This window comes from Desmodus rotundus, chromosome 7 (assembly GCF_022682495.2).
Source record: "Desmodus rotundus isolate HL8 chromosome 7, HLdesRot8A.1, whole genome shotgun sequence".
In the NCBI taxonomy this organism is placed as follows: Eukaryota; Metazoa; Chordata; class Mammalia; order Chiroptera; family Phyllostomidae; genus Desmodus; species Desmodus rotundus.
Genome location: NC_071393.1, coordinates 111,778,423 through 111,793,152, shown reverse-complemented (window position 1 = coordinate 111,793,152; position 14,730 = coordinate 111,778,423).

Here is a 14,730-nt window from a genome sequence, read left to right as displayed (position 1 = left end):
GGTCTTTTTCCGACCTCCACTTCCCACTGTCCTTGCGTGTGTCACCATACTCCTGGAACCCAAGGTCGTTTCACTGTTGCCTATTGCTCCGAGCAGCCTCCCTTAATCCACTGCGGGGAAGGTGTCACAACCCAGTGCCCAAAGCACTAACAGACTAGAACCAGGGTTTTAACTTGTTTCAGTAGGAAGGAAGAAGGAAAAGGGTTATGGGTGAGATGCACACGCAATGCTACCACAATGTGGAAAGGGGTGGCAGAGGCTGCTGGGCCCTTCTTGGGTGGGGTGGTCACCTAGCGAGGGCTCCATGGGCTCCGCTTAGCCACCCCCACTGCTCCTCTGGGAAGGGCCCTCATGGTGAGAGTGTTGAAGATGGGACATTCTGAAGGCTCCACCCTCCTCCATGGTCAACATCAGGATAGTCTGTAGTAGTTGATAGTTGTCAGCTCAATTCTGAACATACCCTGAGAGGTGAGCCTGTGTCATTAGGCACTCAGGCAGAAATGTTGCAAAGACATGGAGAAATTAAGACTGGATGCTCCTCAGGGCAATGGGCTAACCCCAGGTAAGGCAGCAGGTGGTGTCGACATTTAGCACTCCAGGTAGATGCAGTCGTAGCCCCAGTGGGGGCCCAGAGGACAAATCCAGGTCTGCTCCTCAGTCTTGGAGGCAGTAAGGGGTTCTGAACTCCAGGTGCCTACACCGTGGACAGACCTTCAGGTGAAGACTTGACGTTTTCAGGCTTTCTTTGCTCTGGGAACCAAACTCTGAGACAGGTGAACCCAAACCCTGCAGGGCAGGCGAATGGGAACACCTCACCATGCCAGCAAGCCGGGTGAATATGGGTGTTGATGTGAGGAGCGGCCAGACTGGTTTCAAGCTTGTCACCTAGCCGTGGAAAACTGGTTCCATTTTTTCACGACTGTCAACTTGGCCTCACCTGAGCCTGGGTAGCCTGGCTGGCGGGGCAATTTGAAGAGATGCGTGGAGATTGTGTCTCAGCTCTCACTCCATCAATCAGCCGAAACCTTCCCCAACCCACAGAGCCTGACGGACAGCAGGGCTCTTCCTGCCTCACTGGAAGGACAGGCAGGGAGATCCAAGGCCAGTCCGAGGTTTCAGAATCAGCATCTGGGAGGACACACCAATGGGTTGCCCTGGGGTGACGTGTGTGGGGACATGCAGGGGCTGAATGTGAGGTGTGGGTGGAGGCAGGGAGGCAGGCTTTGAAACGGGGCTAAGTCTAAAGTGAAACTGAATGTCAGTGCACGCGAACAAACACACACCATGAGCACAGCTCTGCACGCATGTGGAATGTGCGTGAATGTGTGTGTGTGTGTGTGTGTGTGTGACCTGAAGAACTAAGGAAAAAGGGAGGGTGGGGGGCGGGGGAGAAAAGAAAAAGGAAAAAAAACGTTCTCCCTATCCCTGTAATCATTAGAAAGAAAATGAAGTCCAAATTGCGTTCAGGGCTGCTGGGACAGAGGAAGAGAAGCAAGAATGGAAAAAACAGGCCATAAAGATGCCAGGGCTGCTTAAGCAGAAACATCTGTTGAAGTCATAAGACTAGAGGCCTGCTCAGGCTTCTAACAAACCCAGGAAGAGGAGAGTCTGTGCTGGATCAGGACGAACCTGGCCCACCCTGTGCAGGGCCCCTGGGACCAGCTTACGTGTGTGGAGGAGATACCTTCTCCAGGGCTCAGCCTGGGCCTGGCTTCCAGCAGGAGAGGAAGCGAGAGGGAAGGGAGGGAGAGCCATCCCCAGGTCAGGAGGGGCCTGCAGCAGTCATGGGGGCAGGGATGTGACAGCAATCTTGAGCGTGTATTTATTTAAAGCTTTAAACTCACCGGGGCAGCCTGGTGAGCCACATGTCTCAACTCCGGCAGCCAAGGAAGGAAAAAATGAAGGTGGGGGAGGGGACGATCTGTTGCTGACTTGCACAGACTGGAGAGGCTGGGCTTTCTGTTCGCAAATGGAAATCACTGTCTTACTTGTGATTTTCTACCTAGGCCAACTGTCCAAGGCCCATCTCTTCTAACAGAAATGGCAGCTAACATGGATTGATTGTATATCTCTCTCTGTACCACCTTCTTTGTAAGTATCGCCCCATTTAAACCTCCAGAAATCCCGTTTCTCCCGGAATAGGTAGAGACTTGCATGGCAACTTCAGGGAGGTTCTCCTATTAGCATTGTTATCCTAGGAGGAAACTGAGGCTTAGTGAAGTTAAATGACCCACCCAGCTGGCCAGGTCGCCAGCCAGCACATTCCAAAGAACACCCATGGGCTGTCCCTCTCTCTTCCCGCACCCCCTGCCCCAAACTAATTTGAAAAGCAGCTTCAGCCAAGCTCTGTTGGGAAAGCAGCTCTGCAAAATGAGCCCAGCATTCACGGAGACCTCGAGGTCCCAGCAGGCCCCTGTGGCTTGTCTCTCCAGCACTCTGTTACATTAGCCCAGGAAAGTGGAGGGAACTATAGCTACAGAACGCACCAACACAAAACAAAGGGAAGTGGCTTAGTGCCTCAGCCCCATGAGGACGGAACCCTATCGTCTCTAAGAAAATGCAAGGATGGTAAAAGAAATGAAATCCAGACTCTATACTACTTGCCCGTAGGAAATAGCCAACATGCCGTTTATAAGGCTCCATTACCAAAGTCAGACACTGTGTCTCCTCTTCCTCACGACCTGGACTGTCCACATTCACGAAGTTCCTTCACCCATAGCTATCCATCCTCCCCACAAGGGCACTCAGGATCTTATTTCACGTGGGGGGTGGTGTGACTGGAGATGAAAGGCTTCAGGGTTCATGGTCAGGGGTCTATAAATGGCCCCAGAAAATACAAAAGCGACATAGCAAGAGGGCTGGCCAAAACCCCAACTCCTGGGTGGCTGGCTTGGGGGAAGAGAATGATCTGACTGTTCCCTGAGCCACCAGCTCTGTGCTGCTAACAATGACCAGGGTTAGAGTCTGCTGGTGCCAGGCCCCTGCCTCACGTCAACCCTTTATGGTAGGTAACATCACCTCTGCTTTAAAGGTGAGGAATCTGAGGCTCACAGAGTGTGCTTACCTGACCTAACGTCACAATTACTGAGTGACAGAGTTGGAATTAGAATCCACGAGGTCGGAGATGGAAGCACCCCGTGTATGTTCCTCCCTGGGCTCTAGTGTCTCACCCACTAATGTGCCTCCGATCAGCTGCCCATCTTATTAAAATGCATCCCCTAATTCAGAAGGGGCCTGGGATCCTGCATCTGTAACCAGCTTCCGGATGATGGCCACGCTGCAGGCCCCAGGATCACACTGGGCGGAGTGAGACTGTGTTACCCATGCTTGCCTGTGCCGTTGGGGCTGGCACTTCTCTGCCTCTTCAATACACCTTTGCCACCAGAACGGACCAAAAAGCCATCTGTGCAGCCTGTTTGGCTACACTATGCACCTAATTATCGCTAATTGTCTCACTCTTCCCTGTTACTTGACTGAGTGTTAAACTCAACATCGGCTTTGGATAAGAAAGCCTGGCGGTGGCCAGTGGTGGTGGTGTGGTGAGGATGGTGGCGGAGGTCCCGCTCCTCCAGGGCCAGGGTAAGACTTTGATACGATTCTGGGCCTCTGGGGGGTGAACTGATGTGAGGAAATCTCTCCCTAACTCCCCCCACCCAGCTCCCCACCACGCTGCTGGCCTCTCTGGAATTTCCTGCTCAGACCAGCAGAGGATCTCTGGGTTTGCTCCTCCAGGGCCCATCTCAGTGGGAAAAGGAACAAAAGGCAAGAAGGCAGGCGCAGCTTTGGCCTGAGCCCAGAGAACTCGGGGTCCTGGTTCTGCTCCATGGGTAGCTGAGAGGGTCTTCTCTGGTTTTTTATTTGCAGTTCCCTGGGCTGGCTCCAGGGCTGTGAGTGCAGGTCTTTCAGGAGACCTGCATTCCACAGAAAGGAGGGGCTAGAAGAGGCTGGGGCTCAGGTTAGCTCAGGAACACAAAGACAACCTGGAAAACCCAGCCCCTGCCTCCCGCAGACAATGCTCCTTCTTTGTCTCTCTTTTCAAGACACATTGCTGAGGGCCTCCCATGCACAGGGCTGTGTGAACGCTGGCATATATTGGAGACCAGGATTCCCTGGCTGTGTCTCCATGGAGCTCACAGCTAGAGGGAGCCGACTTTAAACAGACCAGAGGAGTTCCACGGGTCAGTGCCGAGAAGGGGAGTGGCGGCGATGCTGGGGGTACAGGCTTTGGGTGCACATTCCCTGCCTGGCCGGCCGTGCTGATCATGTAGCCTGGCTGTCTCCTCTCCAAGATGAAACCATCACCTCTTTGGTTCCACACATCCCCCTCTCACACTGCCTTGCAAATGTGGGTCTTCCTTTCTCCCCTGACCAGACTCCACCTCCCCTGACACCACCCTTGCAGAACCTACTGGACACCTTGGTGAAAACCAGAGACACGCACAGGGTGCACTTCAGTGGGCATCTGGAACTTATCAGAATGAGGATTGGCGAGATCGTTCCTTGGAAACTCTGCAAATGTTTGCCTGAGTTAAGAACAAAGGTGTGTGTGGAGGGGAAAGGTCAGGTCAGACAGGGAGTAGATAAGAGTCCAGGCTATGTGTGCAGAACGGAGGGGCACTGGAAGTGGAGTGCCGATGCAGACTGGTTTGGCAGGGCTCCTCAGCCCCCAGCCTCCGGCAGTGCTGGGCCAATGGCTGCCCTTGGACCAGGACCATTGCAGCTCTGCCTCTGCCAACCAGACCAGACCAGCCGTAGAGAGCTGGAGCTGGATTGTAGCTCTTCTCTCCTTAATTATCTTCTCTTCCCCAGGTTACAAGGTGACAGGGCTGAGGGGAGGGAGTTCAGAGGAAAGCTGATGGCAGCAGATTCACTATTAAAGGAAAAGAGTAACGTGCTGTGGATGCTTTGCAGGGCGTGATGGGATCTGCAGCAGATGAGCAGTTGCCTTGGCGACGCTAATGAAAAGCAGGCCTTGGAGAGGTCCAAGAACCCCCGTGGGCTGAGTTATCTCCCCCCTCTGCCGCTCCCCTGGCCTCACTGCCACCATCCTCAGATCAAACTCCCTGAGTATTTATAAAATCTCCACCAGAAACAGAGAAAGTCAGCCGCCCAGCCAGGCGTCTGCCCACGTCCTTCCGGAGCTGCTCGGGTGACACTCTCCGACGTGGCTCATTATTCTACTTTTCTTCCTTGCAGTGAGCAGGGCGACCAGAGAGGGAGGAAGAAAGGAAAAATGTTTGCCCTACCCTATTCTGGCTGATTTTGAAGTGGGGAGTTTACTTGCGATTCAGGGGTCTCATTTTGGGCAGGTCACCCTGTCCCCAGAGCTCCCTGCTCTTCTGCTTCTACTCTGTTTTTCCTTGCTCCACCCACTGATAGAGCCGGGCTCCAACCTAGGCCCTCCACTCCGTTACTCCTTGGTTGCTCACTCAGCCTCACTCAGCCCCTTTCCCGTGGTGGCCACCAACCTTCTGCCTGGGGCTTCTCGTCAGCCCCGGGGGAAACCTGGAGGGGACACTTGCTAAGATGCCTTCTAGGCTTCCAAAATGAACACATAAGGGATTATGGTGACTGGCAGCAGGAGGAGGTGGCCCCTGCTGTGGGGGGGGGGCAGGAATTGGGTTACCCTCTCTGAAGAAACTGGCAGACCACAGGGAACTGGGCTGGCCTGATAAAATCTGGGTGACCTTTGGTAATCATTTTTTTGGGGGGGGCAGGTGGCTATTCAAATGGATAGAAAAGAACTTGAAAAAATGGGGTATACAGGGATGGGCTGCCACAGCGGGCTCTTTCCTGCCAGGTACCAAGGAGGCACCATTTGCTAGTCAATGACTAGAGCACGCGATTGCCCTTCATGACCACCGCCTCCTGTGGGTGACACAGATTGCAGGGTGATATGGGAAATTCCTGGATTGGGTCAAGAGGGTTGAGTGCAGTTTAAGTATAATTCCAGCAGGTTCAGTCTGGCTAAGTTATGAAACCTTTCTCTTCCTCGGTTTCATCTTCAAAAAATGAGGATTGGACTAGGTGGTCTTTAAGATCCTATGATTTTTATGTAACAAGGAAAGAATAATAATGTCATATGGTAAAAGTGCTACCATGAATATAACTCATGGGCTAAATGTGGGGTCCAGGTGGTAAGCAATACAGGTGATAAACCAGGGGAGGTGTTAATGGAAGTATTAGGAGTATCATGGAGGTGAAGCTTAAAGTAAGCCTTGAAAGATGAAAGGGATCTGGACAGAAATACAGAGAAAGTTGAGACAGGAGTAGATGGGCAGATGAGCAGATGTTAGGAGCAGGGAGAAGCCCAGGGGAGGAAGTGAGCTGGATGGAGTCGAGACAGACATTGGGACACTGGAAGGTAAATTTCAGCTGAGAAGGCTGGTGCATGCAGTGGGGGCGGAGCATGAGTGCAGGAGAGAAGAGAAGAGGCATGCTCTAAGCAGTGTAATAGCACCTGCTTCTTTGAAGAGTGATGAACCTGCTTTGAATGACTTCCACCAACACCCCAGCAGTGAGAGGTGACAGGAAACTGGGTCAGTGATTGGAGGTCAGGACCTTTGCCATTGCCTCATGTGGTCCAAAGGGGCTTTGCATTTTCCCTGAGGGATTTAACTCTCCAGAGACAGGTCCTTTGTCACCTTTCTGCCAAGGAGGCCAGCCAAGTGGCATAGGCTGGTGGGGATTAGAGTCAGGGAGTGTGAGAGGAGGGAAACAAGCTCCCTACTGTGTCAGGAGGTTGAGACGGTGACACCTGAATGACCCTGAGGCACGAGGTGTTGGGCAGACACCCAGCCCAGACAGGGAGGGGCATGGGCATTTTGAGGACTCTTCTAGGAAACCTCTGAGGCTCCTCCTTCCCATTTTCATCAGCTACCCTCACTCCCACCGGGCACTGGCCCCTACATTAGGGGTCTGCTCTGGCTCTCCTTCAGCCCCAGCCCAGAAGCCATGGGCCAGGCATCTATGGGTTAAAAGGCCATGTCCACCAAGAGCCCACATGTATCATGCTGCTAGACCTTGCTTTGGGTACTGGAGTTCCCTGCCCAGTTTCCTGAGCTTAACCCAAAGGCTGGTGCAGGTCTCTAACCCAAGTCTACCCTGCCAACAAGGGTGGACTGTGTTATGATGTACATACCTGTGGGCCTTAGGGTGAGCAAGAGGTGACTTTTAGGGGGTGGTGTGGATGTGAAGCTTGGACATGTGGGCTGAGTGTCCACACACGTGTGCGCAAGGCCCTGTCTAGCACAGGATGGAGCTGGGTATGAAGCCAGGCCAGAGCTGGCTCTTTATAGCCTGCCACGTTCCAGTGTGGAACTCCAAGAAGTCTGCCAAAAATTCAAACTTGGCCTTCAGCATGTCATGAAGGTATATCCATCAAGGTAAGAAGAGAGGACATGTTATATTTAATAATTTGTTAGCTTGACCAAATATTTAGACATTTAGAAGCTGGCCTCCACTGTGTTCTTGCCCAGACCCCTGGACAAAATCAGTGGGGGTGACTGAGGGAGCCATTCAGTGGAGCAGCAGCGATGGAGAACAACCCACATATACCTATAACAGTGTCTTCCTATGCTGGCCACTGTTCTAAGAGCCTCCCATGTATTAACTCATTTCATCCTGACAAGGGTCCCTGATTACAGGTGGAAACTGAGGGCTGGGGTGCTAAGTATTTTAAGGTCACACAGCTGGTACAAGGCTACAATGGAGTTTGAACCCTGGGAGACCAACATGTGCTAATCACTATATTTCAGCCAAACCCGGCTAGTCTGTGAGCAGGAGGTGAGGTTGTGGGGCAGAGCAGCAGGGCCTCCTGAATATGGTTTCCACCATTCAAAAACTGTCCATAAGATGTCCATGTCCAGTGCCTTCCAGAACACTGCAGGGACTGAAGAGGAAGAAGGGATAAATCCAAAGGGCTAATGAGACGGTACTGGAGCCCAGGCCCTGTTTTATCCTGGGATAGTGGGGCCAGTAGAGGCCTCGGGATGACCAAGGCAAGAGGCTGCTCTGATTTGGGAGTTGCTGGTGTGTTTGAACTGCGCAAATAGGGTTGCCTGATAAAACACAGAACACATGATACAGTTGGAGTTTCAGACAAGCAAGGAAAAATTGTTCAGCTTAGTGTGTCCCAAATATTTTATGGAACATACTTAAGCAACATTATTCACTGCTTATCTGAAATTCAAATTCAAATGGGTGATCTCTCTGTTTACTTGCAAAATCTGGCAATGCTACTCTCAAACACAAAGCCCTGGCCTGGCCCCTGGGGCTCAGACAGAGAGCAGCCCAGGCTGGTGCTCTGCCTTTGATCTAGGGGTCCTGCCTGAGTCCTTGTGCTGCAGGAATAAAAGAAATCTCTGAGCAGCCTCTGTTCATTGTCTGAGAAGCTCAAGTGCCGAGTGGAGAGGTCCCTCTTTCAGCTCGCTCTGGTGGGGCCTATGTCTCTGCGGGTTAGCTGGCTGGGGGCAGAGGGGGAGTCTGGCGGTTTGGAAGCAGCCGCACAAAGGTCTTGAAACAGAAGACCAGGAGCTGCGTCCTCACATGGAAGGCTCTGCAGTGACTTGTTTTCAGAACCTTGAATTTTTCAAAGTGAGTCCATGTGTGCAAAGGGAAATGGGTGGTGGTCTTTTTAGAGGGAAGCCAAGCCTACAACCCAGATCACTGAATACCCCAGTACTTCCAAAAACGTAGGGAGGGTGAAACACAACCTATTAGACAACCCTCAAGGGCATGCTCCTTTCCTCCTTTCTCTGTCAACCCTCAATCTACCACGTGTTGGCAGGCACGTGGGTTGGGGAATGATGTCTAAATCCAGGCCCCCTTCCTTGAAATTTCTTCTGGATTTTGGTCCTCATGGTCTTAGGACCTACTCCTTCCAATGGTCTCAGAGGTTAATTATCAAAGCCCTTTCCCTACAAATCGATATATCCTTCAAATAGGAAGATTATTAAAAGACATTCAGGACCTGGGGCTCAGATGTGAAGTTTTGCTTGTTTGTTTTTAACTAATTGCATAGCGGATCATGCATGAGGAGAGCTGGACTATTCAGAAACCTCTACGAAGGCTACTGTGTCACACACTCCATGGAGGGAAATTATTCATTTGCTTCTTTGCTTTCACTTCCATCAGCGACAAGTTCCAACAACCATCACCACATTCCACTGCATAGGCAGCAACATGTTTGACAGTATGCCAACGACAGACACACACCACGGAATTAGGAAGGTCAGTATGTTTTTCAGGAGTTTGCCTGATGGCAATGACCCAAGTGCTGGGCCAGCTTGAAGTCCTACAGAGCAGTAGACACACCCAACATCCCCTTTGCTTTGCACCTACCCTGAGGACTGTCTAATTTCCATTCATTTGTTCATTCAGTAAGTACCTATGGAGCACCCATGACACGGAAGGCACTATTCTAAGTGTTGGGGATACAGGTTTGGAGAAAATAGACAAAGCCTGTGCCCACATCATGTGTGTGCACGTGTGTCTGTGTGTGCGCACGCGTGAGGGGGAAATGATTAAAAAGCAAATGCAAATATATCAGATGAAAATAAGTGCTATAGAGAAAAATAAAGCAGAGGAGGACAGAGAGTGCTTGGTGGTGGCAAGGCTGCCTTTTATATAGGGCAATGAGGAAGGCTTTTCTGATAAGGTGATGTTTTAGAGACTTGGAGTGAGGAGCTTGCCATCAGCATGCAGGGGCTAGAACATTCCAGGCGGAGGGATCAGTGAGGACAAGGGTCCCGAGGTGGGACCGTACCCATTGTGTTGGAGGAACGCAAAGAGCAAGGGCTGTGGGGGAAGAGGGGTAGGGCCATACAGGCAGGGCCCTGCAGGCCATTGTAAAGACACTGGCCTGTACTCTGAGGGAGGATGGGAGCCCCTGAGAGCTTTGAGCAGAAGTGTGACTTGATTGGTTTATGTTTTGAATGCTCATGCTGGCTGAAGCGTTGAGAATAGATTGAAGGGGCCCTCGGGGAGGTTGGAAGCAGAGATCCAGTAAAGGCTTTCACAGTAATCCGGGCAAGAGATGATAGTAGCTTTGAACAGTGAAGCAGAAATCAAGGAGGTAAGAGGTTGTTGGGGGTTATTTTCAAGGAACTGCAAACAGAATTTGCTGAATGGCGTAGATGTGTGAAATTCCCAGAGGAGGCAAGGGTGGCTCTGTGACTTTTGGCCTGAACAACTGGAAGCGTGGAATTACCCTCTGCAGATACTGGGAGACTGAGAGAGGAACATGTTGGGAGGAGAATCGGGAGTTTGATTCTGGAGATATGAATCTGAACATGCTCAGTAGATATCCCAGGGGAGATGTCAAGTTGGCAGTTAGCTGTGCAATTCTGGAATTTAGGGGAGAGTTTCAAGCCAGAGACTCAATTTGAGAGTTGCTAGCTGACGGATGTCATATACAGCTATGAGACAGTGTGAGATCATGCAGGGAGTGAATGAAGATAGAGAAGAGCAAAAGGTCTGAGGGTGGGGCCCTGAGGTCTTTCCCTGCCGGTCACCAGCAATACCACAGGGCCATGCTCAGCATTCAGTGGCCAGGCAGGTCACCCACAGTAAGAGCTGACTTTTCTTTGGGTGTAGGTTTTCTAAATCAAGAATAGTCTTAGGAGTGAGTGATGGCTCTGAGATGGACTTTACACCTGTTCCGCTGAACCTGGAGGAGGAGTTCAAGGAGATGGGCAGATCTTCGTGAACCTATAGCCAGGTTTCCACCTGGCAAAGCAGGCAATGAGACTTAATGTGTACCCAGTGGGAGACCCTCTGAGGGCATGAAAGCCAGGCTACATAGGCAGGGCTTGCTTGGAGATGATCGTGTGCTGGGAACCAGAGGTGTGAGCCAAGCAATGTTTAATGAAGTAGATCCTAAGAGGGCAGCTGTGCTTGGGAGAGTGGGTGCTGTAGGGAAGGGTCTACACAGATGAAATGTGAGAAGGCAGAGAGGAACCTTTTCATGTCGTGGCTCTGAGAGTAGGCTCTGCTGTCAGAGACCTGGGTTCAAGCTGGGCAAGTTACTAAGCCATGCTATCGGTGAGGAGCTTAGCACTCCGCCTGCAAACAGCGAATGATCAATAAATGGTAACTGTTAATAATTATCCTTCATGATTGTAAGATCGTCTGTCTACATCCAGGCCTATCCAGGTCAAGACTGGAGTATAGATTTCAGAAAAAGCAAGGACAACACACTGTTCCTCTAAGACAGGCCAGTTTCTAGAAATGGCTACACTGAAGGTGAAACAAGGAGGAGATTGGTTCTCCTGAGGTGGGGAATAGCTCCCTTCCTGAGAAAAACATACCTTGGAAGAACCTGACTCTTGGCAAGAACACATTCTCGTCTCCAAGTGTGACAAGAAAGGGAAGAAGGTGAGGCCTGATTGTCTGCAGCTCGGAGCCACGAAGGTGGGGCAGATGGCTGCAGTTGGTCACAGTATTAGCCAAGAGGCTGACCTCAGCTGCGGGAGACGAAGGAGGTGCCACCAGACAAGTTCTTTTTAGAGGAGGAAGAGGGAGTGCACCTGGGGCCAGCTTCACCTTTCCATTTTGAGAGGAAATGTGTCTGGAGCCCGGACTCTCCGCAGGTGGGCAGAGGGGCTGAGGCCAGGTCCTGGGGAGGTGGAAGCTGCACAGTGGGATCCAGCCTGAAGTGTCAGGAAGGTGTGAAAGTGAAGAGTAAAAGGCAGGAACCTCGGCTCACGACCTGGAATTTAGAAGCCCATGGCAATGAGCAGCCCTGGATTAGGGTGTTTTTTTTTTAATTTTTTATTCTTAAGTAGAAATCACAGGAACAAGGGGTAAAATCACAAGCATAATAATTTTACATTTCACTATAAAACATCTAGACTAAAGGAGAGAGGATTTGTCCTTGGTTATTTCAAGTCTTGGCCTCCATTTTCAAAATGGTTAAAATCATGGACAAGTGCCACAGGACAAGAAGAAACCAGTGGCTTTGCTCTAGTTATCCTGTGTGTGGGGTGGAGGGTGGGACAGCCAGTTCCTTGGGTTCCCATGAACCTGGAACAAGCAAACCTGGCATTGCCTCCTCTCTCCTTTCCCCCGGTGTCTCCTCTTGAGTTACAGTCATCATGGAGATCAGTTTGGCTCTCTGGCTTTTAGGCTAAAGGTCGAGACCTGAACAGACTTGGAATCAAACTGGGAATTCTGCTCTGCTCTCCATGATTCCTTGTGAGCTTTTGAGCGCCTCCTGTTTCTGCAGGTGTTGGAGAGGACGCCGGGCTTCTTGTGTCCTGACATAGGCCCTGGCCTCCTCAGCTTGCCTTCCAGGGAATCTCAGCAAACCACAAATAGAACGGCACTGTTCGATCCTCCTTTATCCAGGCTTTCTTCTAAATATAAGAGTAAGAAACTTAAATGTTCTCTCATGCTCTGAAAGTGTATGTACGCTGGGCTCTGCTGGGCTCACACAGTGATGAGCTCAGCAAAGAGCATGAATTCTGAGTCAAAAACACAGCACCCAGCCCAGGCTCACCTCTGATTCTTTGCTTACATCGTTCCCCCGCCCTAGGTCAAGATCCAAACCAGATCTTGCCTCCAACACAGTCCATGCAACAATAGAGTTCTGAGGAGCAATACTGATCTAATAGTTAAGGGGTGGTTAAGGGGTGAGGATGTCTCTTACCCTAGAAACTCTAAGGTACCAAGGCCTGGATCCCGCCCTGAGAATGTTTCCCTGCATCCCTCAGAGTCAGTCATGTCCATGGCTTTAGTGTCTCTACTTGCAAAGGAAGACTCGTTCCTCATCACCAGGTGCCATGGACAGGGTGCCAGGAGACTTGCCTTAAAACAAGGGCTTTAAGCTTCAGGCATCCTCAACCTTTTTTGTGGAAATCTTGACATCTCATTTCCCGAAGCCTGGAGATCCACAAAGGATGAAATTGGCTTCCTACTGAGCAATCAGCCCGGGTGCCAGAACAGCTGCTAGTTTCTAGAAATTTCTAGAAGGAGCAGGACAGAGGGCCCTGGCAGTTGCTGAACCTTCCTCTGGGATAATTCCTACTCAACAAGGGTGTGTCTGTGTGTGTGTGCCTGTGCGGAGGTGGGCAGTGGAGGAGAAAACCAACAGAACCTGTGTTCTGGAATCTACCAGGCAAGATTTGGGGATTCAATGGTCAATTTTAACTTCCCAGATGGGGCTCAAGACCCAAAGAAGCAGCCGCTGAGTTCATTTCACTAGAAATCATCTGGATCCCAAACCTGTGTAGCTTCACAGACCTGGGGGAAAATGCAGTCGGCAGTCTGGTGTCCTCCAGAGAGACAGGAATCAGGGTGTGATGTATAAACTTTGAATTCAGACAGGCCTGAGTTCAGACTCTGGCCCCACTATTTAGAAGCTATAGAGGCTTGGGAAAATCATGCAACTCCTTAGAGACTCAATTTCTTCATTTTCCAACTGGGGATAAAAACAACTACGTACAGTGTCAGGTGGGTGCTAGACTTATTGGGGTGATCACTTCATAAGGTGTATCAATGTCTAATCCCTAGGTTGTACACCTGAAATGAATATAATATTGTATGTCGACTGTCATTGGAAAATAAATTAGTCAATTAAAAAATTTAAAAAGTTACCAGAAAAAACCCAAAGCACATCCTCCTAGGGTTGCTGATTCAGTAGTTTTGACTGAATACTCTTGGCTGGGCAGCTCCCAGTAAGGAGAGGTGCCGAAAGGGCTTGCAAAGCAGATGCCCAGTAAATGGTCCACTTGTTATTGCCTAAGCCCATCTTCACAGCTTCCCATTAGAGAACCAGTATTTCCTAAGGACCTTCTTAGAAGCCAAGGTGTTTTTAGTTAAGACTTAAGATAACTAGAAAACCAGTCACGGACACGTTTTCCTTTTCTCTAACCTTGGAGAGTGTTTGGACCAGATAACTTCACTTACCCACCTGCCTCTTTTACCCCTTGGCCTGTTTCTTTGGTCCTTCCACCCCCAGAAGCTCTTGAGACAAAAATCACTGCTAAAAATATTAGCAGGCTTTCACCCCTCTCTGAAGAGCTCTGGAATCGACTGGAGTTGCCTCAGGTGCTGCCTTGCCACCAGCCATGAGGAAAATAAAAACAAACTATGCTCTATACTCTGTTGGAGAATGGTGATGGGGGACACTGGCCCAGAGTCAACAGTGGGGAGGGGTGCGGAGTGCCCCAGATTCATGCAGGTAGCCCTCTGGGTGCCACCCAGACATGCTGCCGAAGTTCTGGGTGGGAGGACAACAGCTATCTTTTGGGGGGAGATTGACAGCGACTTCTCAGTTTGATTATTTTAAATGTCCAAGGGTGGGACAGGCTTTTGAGGGCTGAGAGTCAGACCCACGTGGTCAGCGGCGTTGTTAGTGAAGACATAGATGCTTGTCCCCCCGCCGCCAGCTTGCTGGAGTCCGGGTGAGGATAGAGGGAAGAGTTTGGGATTCTCTTCAACAGGTGAGTAAGCACCAAAAAAACACAACAAAAACAAAAAACCAAACCAAACCAAACCAAACCAACAAACAAAAAACAGCCATGAGAGAGAAGCGATCTTAGACCAGAAATCCGTGCTGCACGACCTTGCTTGCCAGGCTACACGGCGGGAACTGCACGCCAGGGTGAAGCTAAACCTTCATCTGTGAGCTGAATGGAGGGTCTTCCACCTGGTGGCCCAGGAACAGGCAGAGGTTGGGACCTGGGTTCTAGATGGTGGCTGCAGCCTCCAGGGAACTTGTTCCCAAGG